Below are 17,928 nucleotides of genomic sequence, written 5' to 3'. Positions count from 1 at the left end.
TAAAATTCAAATTACAAACACATCTGCCGGTACGACTCAAGTTTTAAGTAATGGCGTATAATACCGCAATATCTTGGAAATTATTCATAGAGTTTTAGGCTCGTGAAGCAATTTCAAACCAAAGAAGAATTTAAAGCTCCTTAAATTTGCTCGCATTTTTCACTATTTCCATATGAGGTAACTTTAAAAACGGCTCTCTGCTCAGAAGATTTGTACGTGGATAGTTTTCAGGATAAACTTGACAAACTCTGGTTGCTGTTTAATTGAATACTATATGGTCAATAGTTACCAGTATGAACACTATGGTCTACAGTTACCTATATGAATACTATGGTCTGCAGTCACCTACATGATGCCTTTAATTTTTTTGCTCGTAAAATGAATGAAATTCTTTAGTAAGGAATTGTCATGAATGAACAGGGTGCATGGACAATCTCTGTTTATTTTTTCGAAATAAATTGCCTCGAGGATGATAATTTCTGGGAGTTCTTCGTCAAAACTCTGGAATTATTTACTTAACACTTTTTGTAACTCATATCGTGGTGCGTCATCACATACTCTTTTCTCATTTCTGTCCTGTTCATGACTAATGGTTATTTGGCTTTATTGACGCGTGAATCTACCCTTATGACTTGAAGTCATCTGAGTTAAGCTTTTAGCCTTAGCCTTATGACCTGAAGCCATTTGAGTTTTCGATTTATACTCATAGCCTTAGCCTCATGACTTGAATCCACTTGAGTTTTCGATGTAAGCTCTTAGCCTTAGCCTCATGACTTAAATCCACTTGAGTTTCGCGCCTCTCGGCTTTAGACGAGGCCATGGACGCGATATTTTAGGCCATAAATAGCCCTGCTGGCGAGGCGCATCCATTTCCGGGCGTAAATGTTGGGGCAGCACTCGCCGCAAATTGACCATCGACACCCAAAAACATCCTCGCGAAATATTATGGTCGAATTATCGGTGAGTAAACCGGCTCACGCTGGCCGCTTATCTTCGGCCACATGCTGGTCTGTCGAGATCTTGTGTTGGCCACCTTTGGTTTACATTGAATATGAATAATTATTTATCGATCAACGACGAATTGGAATATTGAATTGTTTTCGGTGGCCATGTTTGTTAGCTTGCGCCTCTGATATCTAAGCAACAGAAAAAATATTTGAAGCTGATTAATTCCACAATCTGTCTGCTCCTATTTTACCTCTCAATATTTGGAAATAAACCCTACAATGATATATGAGGCTGCGGTGTGTGTTGGACGGATCAACGTCAAGGTTTTGAGATACATGGAAATATGTGACCTTAAGCTGGAAATTTTTTTAAGAACTAGAAAATAGTTGCCAAGTTAATACCTGTCAGTAAAACCTGCAGATGCTGGAGTACAAAGCCTGATCGCAGCATCAATGATGCTGCGAGTCCCATTATAAATGTTACATTGTTACATCAAAAATGTTACATTGTCATCATCAAGAATGTTACTTGAATATTATTAGCTTGGTTAAGCATGCCACTGGATCATATCAAGAATGCCATGCTGCACATCAAGAATGCCACGCTGCACATCAAGCATGCCACGCTGCACATCAAGAATGCCACGCTGCACAACAAAAATGCCACGCTGCATATCAAGCATGCCATGCTGCACATCAAGAATGCCACGTTGCACATAAAGAATGCCACGCTGCACATCAAGCATGCCACGCTGCACATCAAGAATGCCACGCTGCACAACAAAAATGCCACGCTGCACATCAAGCATGCCACGCTGCACATCAAGAATGCCTGGACTGGCCGCACGGGCCTCTATCAATTATGTTCCGTGGCAGCTGGAGTTTCTCTCGAAGGCTTGCGCGCTCAGGGGCGAATTTTGGCAGATTTACGGCAGGCCAACGAAATGGCCACTGATCACGTTTAAACTTTGAAATGCTTCCTCCATTGAAGTAAATTTAGTACGACCTTGTGGCCACTACAGGGAAGTAATGGCATGGATTTTCTCGAGTTTATATAACGCGCGGCTCTTGTTAAACATTTTGTCTGCGAATATACCAGCAGTCGTTTATACTATTCCTGCCAAAAGACCTGGTGACGGTAATTACTGTCTTTAGATAAATGTTTGAATTTTCGTCCATTGATATATCAAAGTTTGTTTATACTATTCCTACCTAACCGCCCGGTAACGAGATTTTCCCCTCAGATACCTTTAAAATTCAAGGATTTGTGCATCATAAACAAAATATAATCTTTAATTATGCGATGTCATTTAATTTGGTCAACAACAGATGAATTAGATACAAGGAATTAAAGATCAATTTTTTACTTGTTATAAAATTATTTCTCGTCATTGACGTAATATAATTCAGGATTGCATCTAGAGACATATTTAACATATATGATGTGCCAATATTCATTGTTTGAGCGCAGTTGTTACATTCTTAAAAATTCTGCGATGATCATTAACTGGTTCCTCTCCCGTGATCGAAAGTCTCAGCGCGGAAGACGGTTCTGGATTTGTGACGTCAGCATCATTTCTGAGCGTCCGGACCACGCTTCCGTTGCGAGGGCTGCGTAATAAATTCCTACGAGCAATAAATTCCTACGCGGAATAAATTCCTACGCGGAATAAATTCCTACGCATAATAAATTCCTACGCGTAATAAATTCCTACGCGTATTAAATTCCTACGCGTAATAAATTCCTACGCGTAATAAATTCCTACTCGTAATAAATTCCTACGCATAATAAATTCCTACGCATAATAAATTCCTACGCGTAATAAATTCCTACGCGTAATAAATTCCTGCGCGTAATAAATTCATACGCATAATAAATTCCTGCGGGTAATAAGTTCCTACGCGTAATAAATACCTACGCGTAATAAATTCATTCGCGTGATGAATTCCTACGCGTAATAAATTCCTGCGCACAATAAGTTCCTACGCGTAATAAATTCCTACGCGTATTAAATTCTTTCATGGAATAAATTCCTACGCCTAATAAATTTCTACGCGTAATAAATTCCTACGCGTAATAAGTTCTTACGCGGAATTAGTTCCTATACGGGATAAATTCCTATTCCTACGCGTAATAAATTCCTACGCGTATTAAATTCCTTCGTGGAATAAATTCCTACGCCTAATAAATTCTTATGCGTAACAAATTCCTACGCGTAATAAGTTCTTACGCGGAATTAGTTCCTATACGGGATAAATTCCTACGCGTAATAAATTATACGCGATTGTTACAAGTTTGAACGTTTGTTGCAGGGCTGGGAAATATTGCATATTGCTCGCTCACGGCTTACATGCTTACATTTTTCTGTACAGTTATCGTTAGATTCAAGTTAATCGCAGGTTCTTTAATTGCCTTCAATTACCCAAAGAAAACAAGAGAGCAGAAAATAGATCAGATTTATTTATTTCATTTATGAGCCGCGTTCAAATAATTAAGCCGTTAAGAAGAACGACTGGAAGATTAAATTTTTGTGGCGCCATTTAGATGATTGATATCATTTTTCATTCAAAGCGATGGTTATGCAATAAGTTCCCTAAGTATCAATTAAATTCTTCAGTCGGTGACATCAAACAGGAGTAAAACGAAGCTCCCCTCCCCCTCCAAAGAAACTGGTGTTTCTTTTAAATTAAAGTTTCGAAGAACTTGAGGACTTGGGAGACTTACACAGACAAAGGCCTCCAATTAATCCGGAGTATTGCACGAGATCTTAGGTACACCCGATCGAGATAAAGGCATCCAACAAAACGTTTACACGTTACCTCACGTAACCCCAGCCAAAGGCCTCCAACACAAAGTAATCTCCTCAATGATCAGCGAAGCCGCTTTATGGTCTCGGTAAGTTTAAGCTCCCAAGAAGTTTTATTTGCCGCTGCTTCTGATGAAGTTAGATCAAGTCTCACGAGGCGTGTAAGGGAGTCGGAGTGCCTCACTTAACATTCTCTTGAGCTCACACGGACGGTGAGGCGTAAAAGGGAGTCGGATCACCATGGCACACCATCGGTCCGTTCCTCAGATCACCATGGCACGCCATCAGTCTGTTTCTCAGATCACCATGGCACACCATCGGTCTGTTTCTCAGATCACCTTGGTACACCATCGGTCCGTTCCTCAGGTCACCATGGCACGCCATCAGTCCGTTCCTCAGATCACCATGGCACGCCTTCAGTCTGTTTCTCAGATCACCATGGCACGCCATCGGTCCGTTCCTCAGATCACCATGGCACGCCATCAGTCTGTTTCTCAGATCACCATGGCACACCATCAGTCTGTTTCTCAGATCACCATGGCACGCCATCGGCCCGTTCCTCAGATCACCATGGCACGCCATCAGTCTGTTTCTCAGATCACCTTGGTACACCATCGGTCCGTTCCTCAGATCACCATGGCACGCCATCAGTCTGTTTCTCAGATCACCTTGGTACACCATCGGTCCGTTCCTCAGATCATCATGGCACACCATCGGCCTGTACCTCAGATCACCATGGCACACCATCAGTCCGTTCCTCGGATCACCATGGCACACCATTAGTCTCCACAATCCTGATAAGTGACTCCTCTCCTCCGCCTGTGCCCCCGTTAGACCGGGATCTGCATTTTAACAGTTTTCCCACTGGCCGCATTCGCTAAGATGGTCTTAAAGTTATCATAAATACGAGGCTTGGTCAATTCGGTGCAACTACAGAGGTTGCTTGATCGGGTAGGAGGCTGCGGGCGTTTGTTATTGTAGCTTTAAACAGGATTGTATCTATTCATTGAAATGTTCCATAGATTCTGAAAGCCTCGTGCTAACAGACTACCGTGCCCTCGTGCTGCCGTGTGGGATGTTATTCAATTTCGTTGAGTTGTTTTCCCCGTTCAGATAATCCGATAGCATTGAATTGAAACTAAAAATTTTCATCGGCATCCAGGCAGCTCTTGAGTCTCAATAGCCCCGCCGTGTTGGCTTTGCTCTGGCCAATTTTTTTATCGGCGTTGATGCTAAAAAACAAACTTCGGTTCCAGAGTTTTGCCAGCCCTTCGAAGTTGGGGAGCAGTGGGTGTATGAAATGCTAGCCTCTCCCCTCCCAGCCAATGCTTGGATAAGCGCGCGCTGTAGAGATATTTGTGTGGGTCAATGTTACCCAATAGCTTAACATTTACGGTGTAATATTTTAAACTAAAGATTATCTCCTCGTAAACTGACAGTAACTATCTTTTCCAATTCTTCTGGTACGAATATCACTGGCTAATGTACATAAATAGATCTGTTAACGAAAGGGTATAAATGAATTTTCATGAGGCAAGTTCCCTTGATTTGTATCTGGAACAGGTTTTTAGTCCTTGTCTATTATCATGGAAGTCGAACGAAGAAAATACGAGAATTTCATTGACGTACTTCCAATTTATCGGTTGCTTCAAATATTCACGAAATTCCATGCATGCTTTGCACGCCGAAAATATAATTTTTATTCAATCGATTCTTCTGCTATGCACGGCCAATTATTTATTCATTCTCTATTTTCATATATATTTTTTCTAGGCTTACATTCACGTTAATTGGAAAAATTGACGTGTCTTGCGCACAAAATGATTCAAGCGACGAATTTATTTAGCACAATGGCAAACTTCATTTTTCAAGAGCGTAGCACCGAGCAAGCTGCTGCAATAATCCTAATTATCAAGAGCGTAGCATCGAGCAAGCTGCTGCAATAATCCTAATTATCAAGAGCGTAGCACCGAGCAAGCTGCTGCAATAATCCTAATTATCAAAAGCGTAGCACCGAGCAAGCTGCTGCAATAATCCTAATTATCAAGAGCGTAGCACCGAGCAAGCTGCCGACCGACTAAAGGATTAGCAGCTCGGGATGCAGCGAGTCGATGCAATAAGGGCTTAAGTTGAGGGGGCTAGCTTCTCAACCATCTAGTATGAATACGCTGCTAGAAACTAATCCCCGAACTAATGAACTTGCTCAATAATTATCAAAATTCTAGTCGCTGTTGGTCTAATCATCGAATGAGCTATTCTACACCAATCGTAGTAATTATTCCACTGCGAAAGACACTGTATTGCTTCGATTCAATTAATATTAGGGCCAATAGAAAGAGGTAAGCTGGCATGAAGACTTAATAAACACAATCGCTTGAGCTCAAAGGCAATACAGGATAAATGATCGGAAATTTTCTAGTGTTTGTGTGCGTGTTTTAAGATTAACTTACCAAGATCACCGAGTAACACATGTGTAGTACGGTCAGCACATAGACGCATATTGTACAGGAGTAACACCTGTGTAGTACGGTCAGCACATAGACGCATATTGTACAGGAGTAACACATGTGTAGTACGGTCAGCGCATATAGACGCATATTGTACAGGAGTAACACCTGTGTAGTACGGTCAGCACATAGACGCATATTGTACAGGAGTAACACATGTGTAGTACGGTCAGCATATAGACGCATATTGTACAGGAGTAACACCTGTACAGTACGGTCAGCATATAGACGCATATTGTACAGGAGTAACACCTGTACAGTCAGCACATAGACGCATTGTACAGGGGTAACACCTGTGCAGTACGGTCAGCATATAGATGCATTGTACAGGAGTAACACCTGTACAGTACAGTCAGCACATAGACGCATTGTACAGGAGTAACACCTGTACAGTACAGTCAGCACATAGACGCATATTGTACAGGAGTAACACCTGTACAGTACGGTCAGCATATAGATGCATTGTACAGGAGTAGCAACTGTGTAGTAGCGTTAACTTGTCATTAAAAACTATTGTAAAATTCTGACCGAAATGTTGCCACTGAGGATTCACTGAAGCCCTGGGAGTTGATTCATAATTTAAGTAAAACATGAGCCCAATTATTAAAGGAAGAGGAGAGTGCTGCCTGGAATTTCATTGAATTGAAGGTGTACCCTAACAGCATTCTCCCTCAATACCGTGTATATATCATTACGAATTATAAAGAACTAATGACTAATGATTAATTGAAGCTAGATTAATTAAGACCATCGAAAAATGAAATTACCAGCATCCCAGCTTGATTCCCCAAATTTCCACCATGTCATCGATCTGCTCTGCTGTTGCATTTGAAAAAAATTTCCATTGTTATTATCGAGAGATCATATATGCTAGAAATGGTGACTAATAAAACCCTAAATTAGGAATTCCTCACGGAAAATTATAACTTCGTCGTCGAAAATTGTGACTCCACCATAGAAAATCATGACTCGAGCTTAAGAAATAATGACTGCAATATATTAATCATATTCTGCTTTACCTTCGTTGGAGTGCCTAAGTTGAGCATCTCTTCGTTCAACTGTAAGCGCGGTTCTGCAGTCAACGTTTCCATTCAATTTTGTTTTTTACGCCTCGAGATCTGAGACAGCGGAGGTCACTAACAGGTTAATTAGCGGCGTGTTCTGTCTGCCTGCCTGCCTGCCTGGCTGCCTGCCTGCCTGCCTGCCTGTCTGCCTGCCTGGCTGCCTGGCTGCCTGGCTGCCTGGATATCTGCTTAGCTGCCTGTCTGCCTGCCTGCATAATTGGCTGCGTGCCTGCACTGCCTGCATGTCTGCCCGGATATTGCCTGTGTAAAGAACATTTCAACATTTCCAGCTCGAGAGGACAAGATGGAAAGGGACATCCTGTTACTGATACACGACAAAAAAATTGCAAATCACACGAAGTTTATTGCTTGCAAATTATTTTCAATTCTGTGGTAATCTTCATTTATAAAATGATTTTAATATGCATCATCAGAATGTTTTCCTCGTCAGGGTATTTTTTCTTTAGATTTCCCAGTTGTTATGATAAATAATTGCACTCCGTATATAATTTTAATAATGAGCTCGATAGCTTTTAAATATAATATTTTCTGAGCTCTGAATTCATGTGACGCTGAATGTTGCCTTACTCGATGTAGCAATTTTTCCAGCCTCAACGCATGTTATAAAATCTTCATAAAACAAACTACACAAACCTGCGCGAGTTGCAGGAACCAAAATTCATACGAAGACTTTTTTTCTATTCAGACGTCAAATTCAAATGCAAGGAAGGCGCATCGGGGACCTTTTTATGGCCGGTATCTGGGGTGATAAAATCCCATGAAAGAAATGAACATCGAGAAGCGCTCAGAGGGGAGACTTCGTTCCGAAAAACAGTCATTGAAACTTTCGCGATTTTTGGAGTGACTTTGTTGAAATGATGTATCGGCTTTATGATGTAACACTTTATTGATTAATGACATTGATATTTAATTGGAAATTGATGGGCATCAGTATTTCCCGATTCCACATAGGTATAGCCTGTTGTATATTTTATTCAGAAAATGCAGTCGTTAGAATTGAAGTAACTTTGCAAATAATTGAAGTCAATACCAATACCTAATTTCAAAACGTAGGAGGATATTTCGGTAAACATATTTTTTATTTGTCCCTAGTGATCACAATATTAAATACAACATCCAGATTAAACTGTCAATATAATGTGGTCTTAAATGCACGGCCTATGTTTGCCTGCCAAATTTATCTCAATCCCCATATGATTCAAATCATGATTCACGTTTGAAATTATGATTTGTGATTCAAATATGATTCACGATTCCAATTGTGATTCATGATTCAAATTATGATTCATGATTCAAATTATGATTCATGATTCAAATTGTGATTCATGATTCCAATTATGATTCATGATTCAAATTATGATTCATGATTCCAATTACGATTCATGATTCAAATTATGAATCATGATTCCAATTATGATTCATGATTTAAATTATAATCCTTGATTCCAATTACGATTCATGATTCCAATTATTATTCATGATTAAAATTATGATTCATGGTTCAGAGAATGATCCATGATTCCAATTATGATTCATGCAGTCAGCTTCGACAGAGTGACCGCAATCATTGGTATTCTTGTTTATTCAAAATAATTCAAGTGTATTCATTCCTATTTCATAGCATAATCCTGTACACTGAGGTGCTCATCGCTTCTCAAGATAGGACGATTTTATATTATATAGTTTTTCTTGTCTGCAATGTAGCCTTTATCCAAGGACTGGATTCTCAGATATAAAAACTGCAACTGCCAATTTGAACTCCATCAAACGCTGCCAGACTCCGCTAGGCGTTTTATTTCTGGCGCCACGCACGGAAATATTTTGCCTCACTTCAGAGCGTTCAAATCTGTTCGGTGAAGCAAATACAATAGAATTGCGTGCGTGTAAGTGTTGGCCATACTCACAAAAATAAATGGGTTGTACAGTACAAATAGCGACTCATTTTCTCACCCACGGTACCAGCAGAAAGCGCAGTACCTACTAATGGGGACCAAACTGGATCAGGATCAAGCACAAAAAGGGGAAAAGTTCATCGCTATTTCGACTATGTCTTACTCATTTTTCTGAGTGTACGTGCCGCTAGATTGCGATGTTGGCAAAAAAAGACGTTCTTGGCGATCAGGCTCACGAGGCGCTAATCGTAAGAATATGAACGCATGAACTTCTATTTTCTATAATGTTTTATGCCTGGACAAGTAAATGCCTATGAGTAGTATAGACAATAGGCCTACCGTAACACTTTTCATAAACAGCTTAAATCATAGGTTACCACAATCATTTACCCCGAATCTTGCCCAACATTTTTACTAAGGGATAATTGGTTAATTTTGTTGGGCAAGATTCGGGGTAAATGATTGTGGTAACCTATGATTTAAGCAGTTTATGAAAAGTGTTACGGTAGGCCTATTGTCTATACTACTCCTATGGCTGAGCTCATGTTGGTATAACTATGCCTAAATTTGGGGCATAGACAATATGATAAAAATTAATTGCGCAAAATTTGTTTCAGAGAATGAATTGCGCCACAGCGACCAGAAGATCCCGTCTTCCTGGACTACACAAGCTGCGCCCATGATTGAAACATGTACACAACATGTCTGATCATGAATAAGAAGATACTAAGAATTGCTGAAAACTCGTGATCAAGTGTTAGATTATTTTCTGACTATGAATGTACCGGATAATAGCTTTCCCGCTTTGGAAGAATTCACGCTTTTTTGAAAAGTTTACTAACATGAGTAAACGATAATCGACGACTATTAGTTTGAAAACGTAGAATGACTTCTTCAAATTTCAGAAAAGCATCACTAGTATCACTGATACTTTTTTGCCCACGAACAAGCCCTGAAGACACTCGTGTATTCTGAAGATGTCGCGTCTCTCTGAGAAAGACTAATACTTGCTAAGATCTTGGCTTGGGTCCGGCGGGAAGGAAGCTGAGCTAGAGTGATGTAAGTTGAGCCAACCCTCACCACGCTGGCAGTGTGGCAGGTCCTCGGTCATTTCTGCTCATGGCTTGGAGGAGCAGGAAAGAGGAGTAGGAGAAGTGAGCAAACTCTTCCACGCCGCCATGCCACAGCGGGCGATGTCTTCAACAGCCTTTGCTCTTGTCCTGCCAACAACAACTTGCCTGATGCTGGTAGTTTCTGCGGCCAGATAGCAGCGTTAGCGCATCACGCCTACGCCATGGAAGGGGAAAACCGCATCATCCTCAACGTCGGAGGCATCAGGTGAGATCATTTTATCTTGCATTATTGAAAAAATAATTTGGTAGAAATAGCATGCATTGCTACAAAATAATTTTCATTCATTTCCCTCCCCATATGCATAATTTCAAGTATTTGTACAGTCAATAGAATGGACTACTTTTCAAGCAGACTGTAAAGCAAACGATTAGGTTACAACTTCAAACGCAGACACGAAGTGAGCTTTTGAATTTTCTTTTATGACTGAACCCTGCATAAAGGATCTAAAGGATCAAGGGTACTCCATTGTCGAGCTTTCTCTTTACTTTAAATATTATTCAATGCATAGCTTATGTTCATAGTGTTGAGGCATAGCTTATGTTCACAGTGTTGAGGCATAGCTTATGTTCATAGTGTTGAGGCATAGCTTATGTTCATAGTGTTGAGGCATAGCTTATGTTCATAGTGTTGAGGCATAGCTTATGTTCATAGTGTTGAGGCATAGCTTATGTTCATAGTGTTGAGGCATAGCGTATGTCCATAGTGTTGAGGCATAACGTATGTCCATAGTGTTGAGGCAAAGCTCATCTCTGGCTCCAAAAATAGATTTAATAATTTATTCTTCTGAATAATTACGTAACAAGTTTGAATATTACTTTCTTTCTGGAAGCTACAAGATGCATCAAGTCTTCGTTCATTAAAATAGAAATAATCGAGGCGTAAACATAAACGAAATCATCTATACAAATAATAAGCGGTTAATAGTTGCAAATCTTAATGACAGAGCAGTGAGCAGAAACGAAAGAATAATAAATTTTTTGCTCCATGACTTTAAACGAAAGGTTAATACGTAATAAATCCTTTATCCAAAATAAAAGAAGAATTTCAGTATTGTTTTACTACCTGCTCTAAATAGGAAGGCCAATACTTCTAAATTTTTGTTAGACTTTACTCTTAAATGAACGAGTAACCCTGGTAATTATTTTGCTATTTGTCAGCGCTAGAAAGACATATTGCTGGTTTAATCCAGGAGTTTTTTCCTGCTGAGACGACATGGTAGCGGAGGGGAAACTTAAGTCGCAGTCTAACGTGCACGCTGGAGTGCGCCCGTCTTCGGCTTTAAGCTGCTGCTCGCCACAGCCGCTGTCAGCACTGCTGTTGCCACAGCCGCTGTCAGCACTGCTGTTTGCCACAGCCGCTGTCAGCACTGCTGTTTGCCACAGCCGCCGTTCTGCACTGCTGTTTGCCACAGCCGCCGTCAGAACTGCTGTTTGCCACAGCCGCCGCCAGCACTGTTGTTTGCCACAGCCACCGTCAGCACTGCTGTATGCCACAGCCGCCGTCAGCACTGCTGTTTGCCACAGCCGCCGTCAGCACTGCTGTTTGCCACAGCCGCTGTCAGCACTGCTGTTTGCCACAGCCGCCGTCAGCATTGCTGTTTGCCACAGCCGCCGTCAGCACTGCTGTTTGCCACATACGCCGTCAGCACTGCTATTTGCCACAGAAGCCGTCAGCACTGCTGTTTGCCACAGCCGCTGTCAGCACTGCTGTTTGCCACAGAAGCCGTCAGCACTGCTGTATGCCACAGAAGCCGTCAGTACTGCTGCTTGCCACAGCCGCCGTCAGCACTGCTGTTTGCCACAGAAGCCGTCAGCACTGTTGTTTGCCACAGACGCCGTCAGCACTGCTGTTTGCCACAGCCGCCGTCAGCACTGCTGCTTACCACAGCCGCCGTCAGCACTGCTGTTTGCCACAGACGCCGTCAGCACTGCTGTTTGCCACAGCCGCCGTCAGCACTGCTGCTTACCACAGCCGCCGTCAGCACTGCTGTTTGCCACAGAAGCCGTTAGCACTGTTGTTTGCCACAGAAGCGGTCAGCACTGCTGTTTGCCACAGACGCCGTCAGTACTGCTGCTTGCCACAGCCGCCGTCAGTACTGCTGTTTGCCACAGAAGCCGTCAGCACTGCTGTTTGCCACAGAAGCCGTCAGCACTGCTGCTTGCCACAGAAGCCGTCAGCACTGCTGCTTGCCACAGCCGCCGTCAGCACTGCTGTTTGCCACAGCCGCCACCACCATCGCCGCTGCCACCGTCTCTCAGTGCTACGTTGCGTGCATACCGAGCGGTCTCTTCCTGAGGTCGCTTGGCATAGCTTATGGCTCATGCATGTGTCACATATCGGCAAATATAATACATTGTTCCCTTTAAAGCGAATAATTTAATTTCTCTCCAAATTGGCATAGCGCTTGAGAGAGTCAATTTAATGTTAAGCGTTGAGTAGTTCGCAGAGAATTCCCTAATTTTATTATGGCTCGGAATCTTTTGAATTTAACGAAATACCTTCTGAATGTCAGTAAAACGAACATTTACTATCTTGCTGACTAAATCTTACGCCCTTATCATAAGATCAACTCGATATCGGATCAATTAAATTGGATGATTTCCCCCAGAAGTAACAGCAGAAATCATGTTCATATTATTAGGCGACCGGAGAAATTTTTGATCAATAAAATTTTATGTATTACATACAATGACGATTAAATTGGGGGTTTATAATGCTCGTTAGTCGGTGGAAATGTTCTGGCATATAATCCTCATTTAGAAATATCTAATATAGGACTTGAAATGGGTTTGTCACTAAAGCCATTTCAAGTGGTTGAGTTCTTGCACAAACTGTAAACTCATGGCTTCTAATTAGGCTAGGAATGCCCTGGGACGTAAGTGCGCCTACCTTGAGTACAGATGGCAGGGACAAATAGGACGCTAAGAGAAGTGCGCCGATCAGCTTCGCACTCAGCGGGGGCTTGTGTTGTGTTTGCAATATTTCAGCGATGTTTGCCGAGCTTCATGGAGCATCACTGAAATTCTGGGATGTCATGTATATGGTCTGTATACTTTAAGGGTTTTAGAAGTTTAAAGGATTTAGTTATTTGAATTCCGTTGCAGTTTAGATTTCTTGTTAATGCTGGCGGTTCTTGAAGTTGATCAAATTCTGGATACACTTGTTATTACACTCAAAGTTATGAGTGAAGCCTTGTCAAAATAGCGATGCTCTTTTTCCATAGTGCGGGTCATTTTTTCCGGCAAAAGGGCGTATCAGTGCTACGGAAACAAAGTGTGCCACTATTTGGACAACATGGCACCGCCATTTTTCTGAGTGTTGTGTTTCTTTTAATGTTAGCCTCATTTTGAAAGTAATTTAAATGATTTAATTATGTACCACGAGCTCGTCAATCCGGATGAGTACACAAAATAAATTCACGCTTGACCTGTGTTGTATTCTTCTTTTTGAAAAATGAAGTGAATTGCAGAAAAACAACTCCGTTAAAAAACCTGAATAATTATTGGTCATTTAATGACTTGAAGGCTGAATTTTGAAACGAGGAGGTGGTATGACTTCCAAAGAAATTTATATTGAGAAAATCATGGCCAACATTTGTAATTTGAAACAGTCCGTAATATTTGCAGAGTTGAGATCTGAAGTGGAAACAATCATTCTCATTTCACGATGTTAGAGTCCAACTGATCTGTCAGTAGCAGTCAAGTTGTCGTTTAGAACAAGGATTAACGTGAGTAGTTTCTGTTGTTCGAATAACAACATTGATTAAACTTCAATAATTATAGGTCGTTATTCATGTGTTTGAGTTCATGTGTGTGAGATTGATGTGTACAATGACTGTTACAATGACAGGTGTGGATTTGAGCAAAAACTGGAGTCAAAGTGCAATTTTTATACAGAATTTTATTTCGGTATAAGAATGAACGCAATTTTGTATTGCATAAGGTGCAAGGTTTTTTGCACGATCCGCGCTTCTCTGTTTTCGGGTACTCGACACATGTCATGGCACTAATACGGTGTCATAGTACGCATGCGATGTCACGGTACGCATACGGTGTCATGGTACGCATACGGTGTCACGGTACGCATACGATGTCACGGTACGCATATGGTGTCATGGTACACATGCGATGTCACGGTACGCATACGGTGTCATGGTACGCATACGGTGTCACGGCATGTTTACGGTGTCACGGTACGCATACGGTGTCACCGTACGCATACGGTGTCACGATACGCATACAGTGTCACGGTACGCATACGGTGTCACGGTACGCATACGGTGTCATGGCATGTATACGGTGTCACGGTACGCATACGGTGTCACGGTACGCGAGCCATCAACTCTGAGCGCTGTTAGATGAACAGCGGCCTTTGGAAAGCCGGAAAATGCGGCGCGTGTTGCAGGGGAGATAGCGGCCCTGCTCGCTAAAATATGGAAATAAGGACCTTTGACAGCTTCAACAGGATTTAGCCCGACGTGCTTCATACACGTAAGGCCAATTTATGCTACAACAACAAAAAAAGGCCTTGAACTACTCGCAACTTCATTGAGTGAGCTTAGGTAAGATTCATACAATGAACTGCGTCTGTGGTTGTGATGTGTGGGAAGTTCATCTCGTATGCCTGAGATATAAGCGTAAAGGAAAATTAAATCTTATAATTAGACAATAAGATTAGTACTATTATGAGGCGAGTTTTTATAATATAAGAATATTGTATTGGATTTTATTTGCCTGAATAAAGTCTATTATTACAGGAATATTATCTTCTTAATAGTAAACCAGAGAAGTAGATAAATTTTGAGTAATCAATATTTTGTTCGGATGTGATTTTTTTGTTCAATATTTACAACGAATTTTTAAATGCGTATGTAGTGAGGGTGGTCATTATGTTTTTTATAGAAAATATTTCTTCATGCTTTGATACCTTATAATTTAATGTTCCTTGCTTTGATTTTCGGAGCACAAATCTGGCGAGGATGAACACAATAAACATTGCATTCTTCTCTCAAAAAACCAATGTTGCATGCACACAAAATCAATCAATATTGTGCAAGCAGAAACACACATCCTGCACGTAGCACTGATACGTCCATATGCCGGGCAAATCAGAGCCAGGATGGAACACACGAGGGCAAAATGTGTATCGTTATTTGGACAAAGTTTTTAATTTTTTTTTTATTTCAGCCTCGAGCTCCACGCCCTATTGACACCCATGCGTCTCACTCAAACTCTACCGAATTAATGTGCAGTTTATGAAATGAATCTCGAGGCTCTTGCGTAAGTTCGTTGCTTTTTCGTACAATTTGTGGTTCTAGCGCGCGCCTGTTATCGGCCCTGAGGCCAGAACAGGACCGTAAAGACCGGGCCTATTGGGCTCCGGGCCGAGTCTGTCGGGCCCAAGATCGAATTTTATTGTCCATTATGAGAGCAGCAGCGATCGTGAAGCGGACCCCCACTGCCGGCATTTACTCCTAACTCAATTTTGTCTGAGTCCAATGGACTGCACTTCTCTACAAAATTGACCATAGGAATTAGGACTTGAACAATTGAATTATACTCTTTGCAGCTCAAATCACGCAGTAAAAAAAAAAAAGCACGCGTTGAGAAAACCTCAAATTTAAACGTATGTGAGAACTTAGTGTTGTCATGAACTAAACGACAAGTGTTCAGTTGTACATATAACGAAGAAAAATCAACAGAAACTAATTTCGCAAATTCATTCAAGTGTTAATGAAAGCATGCATCCCGCTGATATGTTTTCATAAAAAGAACGCGAGCGTCGGAGAGCTCTTTGAACATCAGCTGAACTGTGATGTCATCATGACGCTTCAGCCGGTATGTAAAGTAAAGCCACATATTATTATTTGTTAAATGAATGAACGGAACACGTTCGAGTCAAAGCTATAAGGGAAGGTGCTCTATAAGGGGGTGCTCTATAAGGTGCTCTATAAGGGAAGATAATTACTATCATATAAGGTTTTGAAAGAAATCCAAAGAATTTCATACTTTTCAGTTGGTGCAAAAAATCTTGTCTGATTTGATATGCTTTGCTGCTATGGACGGCACAGACACTAACCTCTCTACAATTTGTTCTCTAAGGTAATATCAAAATCCCTAGGATTTTTTTATCGCGAGTCTAAGTAAATAAGATACTTTGCTCAAAAACTGTAGGCCGAATTTTGAATCTTGAAATCCAGAATCTCCAAAATTCATAGAATTAAAATTTATTCGATTTCGGGTATGTTGATTTTTAGTTATGATTACTTATTGTTTCTGCTTATCAGCGTCTGGGCATGAAAGTGTTATGTGAATTCATGTCATTCAAATGGGTAACCTTGAGGTTAATGTTGAATTTCCCAGCTGCAAAGGTTAGTGGGTCAGAAAGCTCTATATGCACATGAATTTTATACATTTTAAAATAAAGTATGATAAAATAATTTTGCCCTGCTTCAAGAATGCACATTCTAAAGCCTGTACTTCAGCCTTTTTATCTGGACCGACAGAAATAGCGATCATCCGTAAACATGATGAAGGTTTTTCTCAAGCCGTATCATTCACGCGGGAAGGTTGCCGACGGGCATAAAAGTCTTCGGACTTTACACCCAATATTCAAGTATCAATGAAGGCACAATTTTCAATACCATTTTGCGTGAAAGCCTTGCTTCACTGATAATTTTCTGGAAGTACGGATCTTTTTATACGCAAACTAAATACAATTTAATCGACCTTTCCTTAGAAGTGTTGCTCTACGTATGTTCCATTAACACTTTTTCGTCTTCTCCCTTGCAAATAAAGAAGTTTGAGACAATTTAAAATCAATAAACCAGAACCTGGAAATTGTTAAATGAATTAATAAAAAGATGAAGTTACTCCGTTAGCTTGAGCTGCCTGCCAGACTCGGCACCGGCACCTCCAATAATCTAATTTTCCGACCAACGTGTCATTTAATTCAGTTCAGCCTGATCCTATTAAAGGAATTTAATCTACTACACTCCTTTTTACTTGAGACCCAGTCTTGCTTTAATTAATTTGAATACCATCAACGTGATATAAACGTGTACAATTTTAGTGCAGTTTTCAAATAATTTGAATTGCTATTGTAGGATAGGAGGTTATGCGCAAGTTGTCAAATATGCATCGAAGGAGCCAGCGCTAAGGTCTTCGTTATATTGACGAATTATCTTTTCTGCTACGTGAAATTTAACCACCCTATTTGTCTTGCAACTTTCTAATGGGCGTAAGTTGGACTTTTCGTCATGCATGGAATGCAGGTTTTATTCAAGAACCAAGAGTGGAAATTATAGTGATTGTCACCTTAAAGCAATTAATGCCGAATAACTATCGTTTAATCAAATGAATAATTATCCTATGATTTCAGAAAAACACGAAACAGATTGGCTTTCAGGAGTATTAGTATAAGAAAGTATCGTTTTACTATTTCTCGTCTATCCTAAAACTTAGTAATAGGAATAAGATAGTCGTAATGCGGCCTCGTAAAGGTCTGTTGTAAATGGCTTTAAGTGAGCTACAACTCATGTCAACTGACTATTTTGC

This window comes from Hyalella azteca, unplaced genomic scaffold, assembly GCF_000764305.2.
Source record: "Hyalella azteca isolate HAZT.00-mixed unplaced genomic scaffold, Hazt_2.0.2 contig416, whole genome shotgun sequence".
Lineage (NCBI taxonomy): Eukaryota > Metazoa > Arthropoda > Malacostraca > Amphipoda > Hyalellidae > Hyalella > Hyalella azteca.
This window is presented reverse-complemented; position numbering follows the sequence as displayed.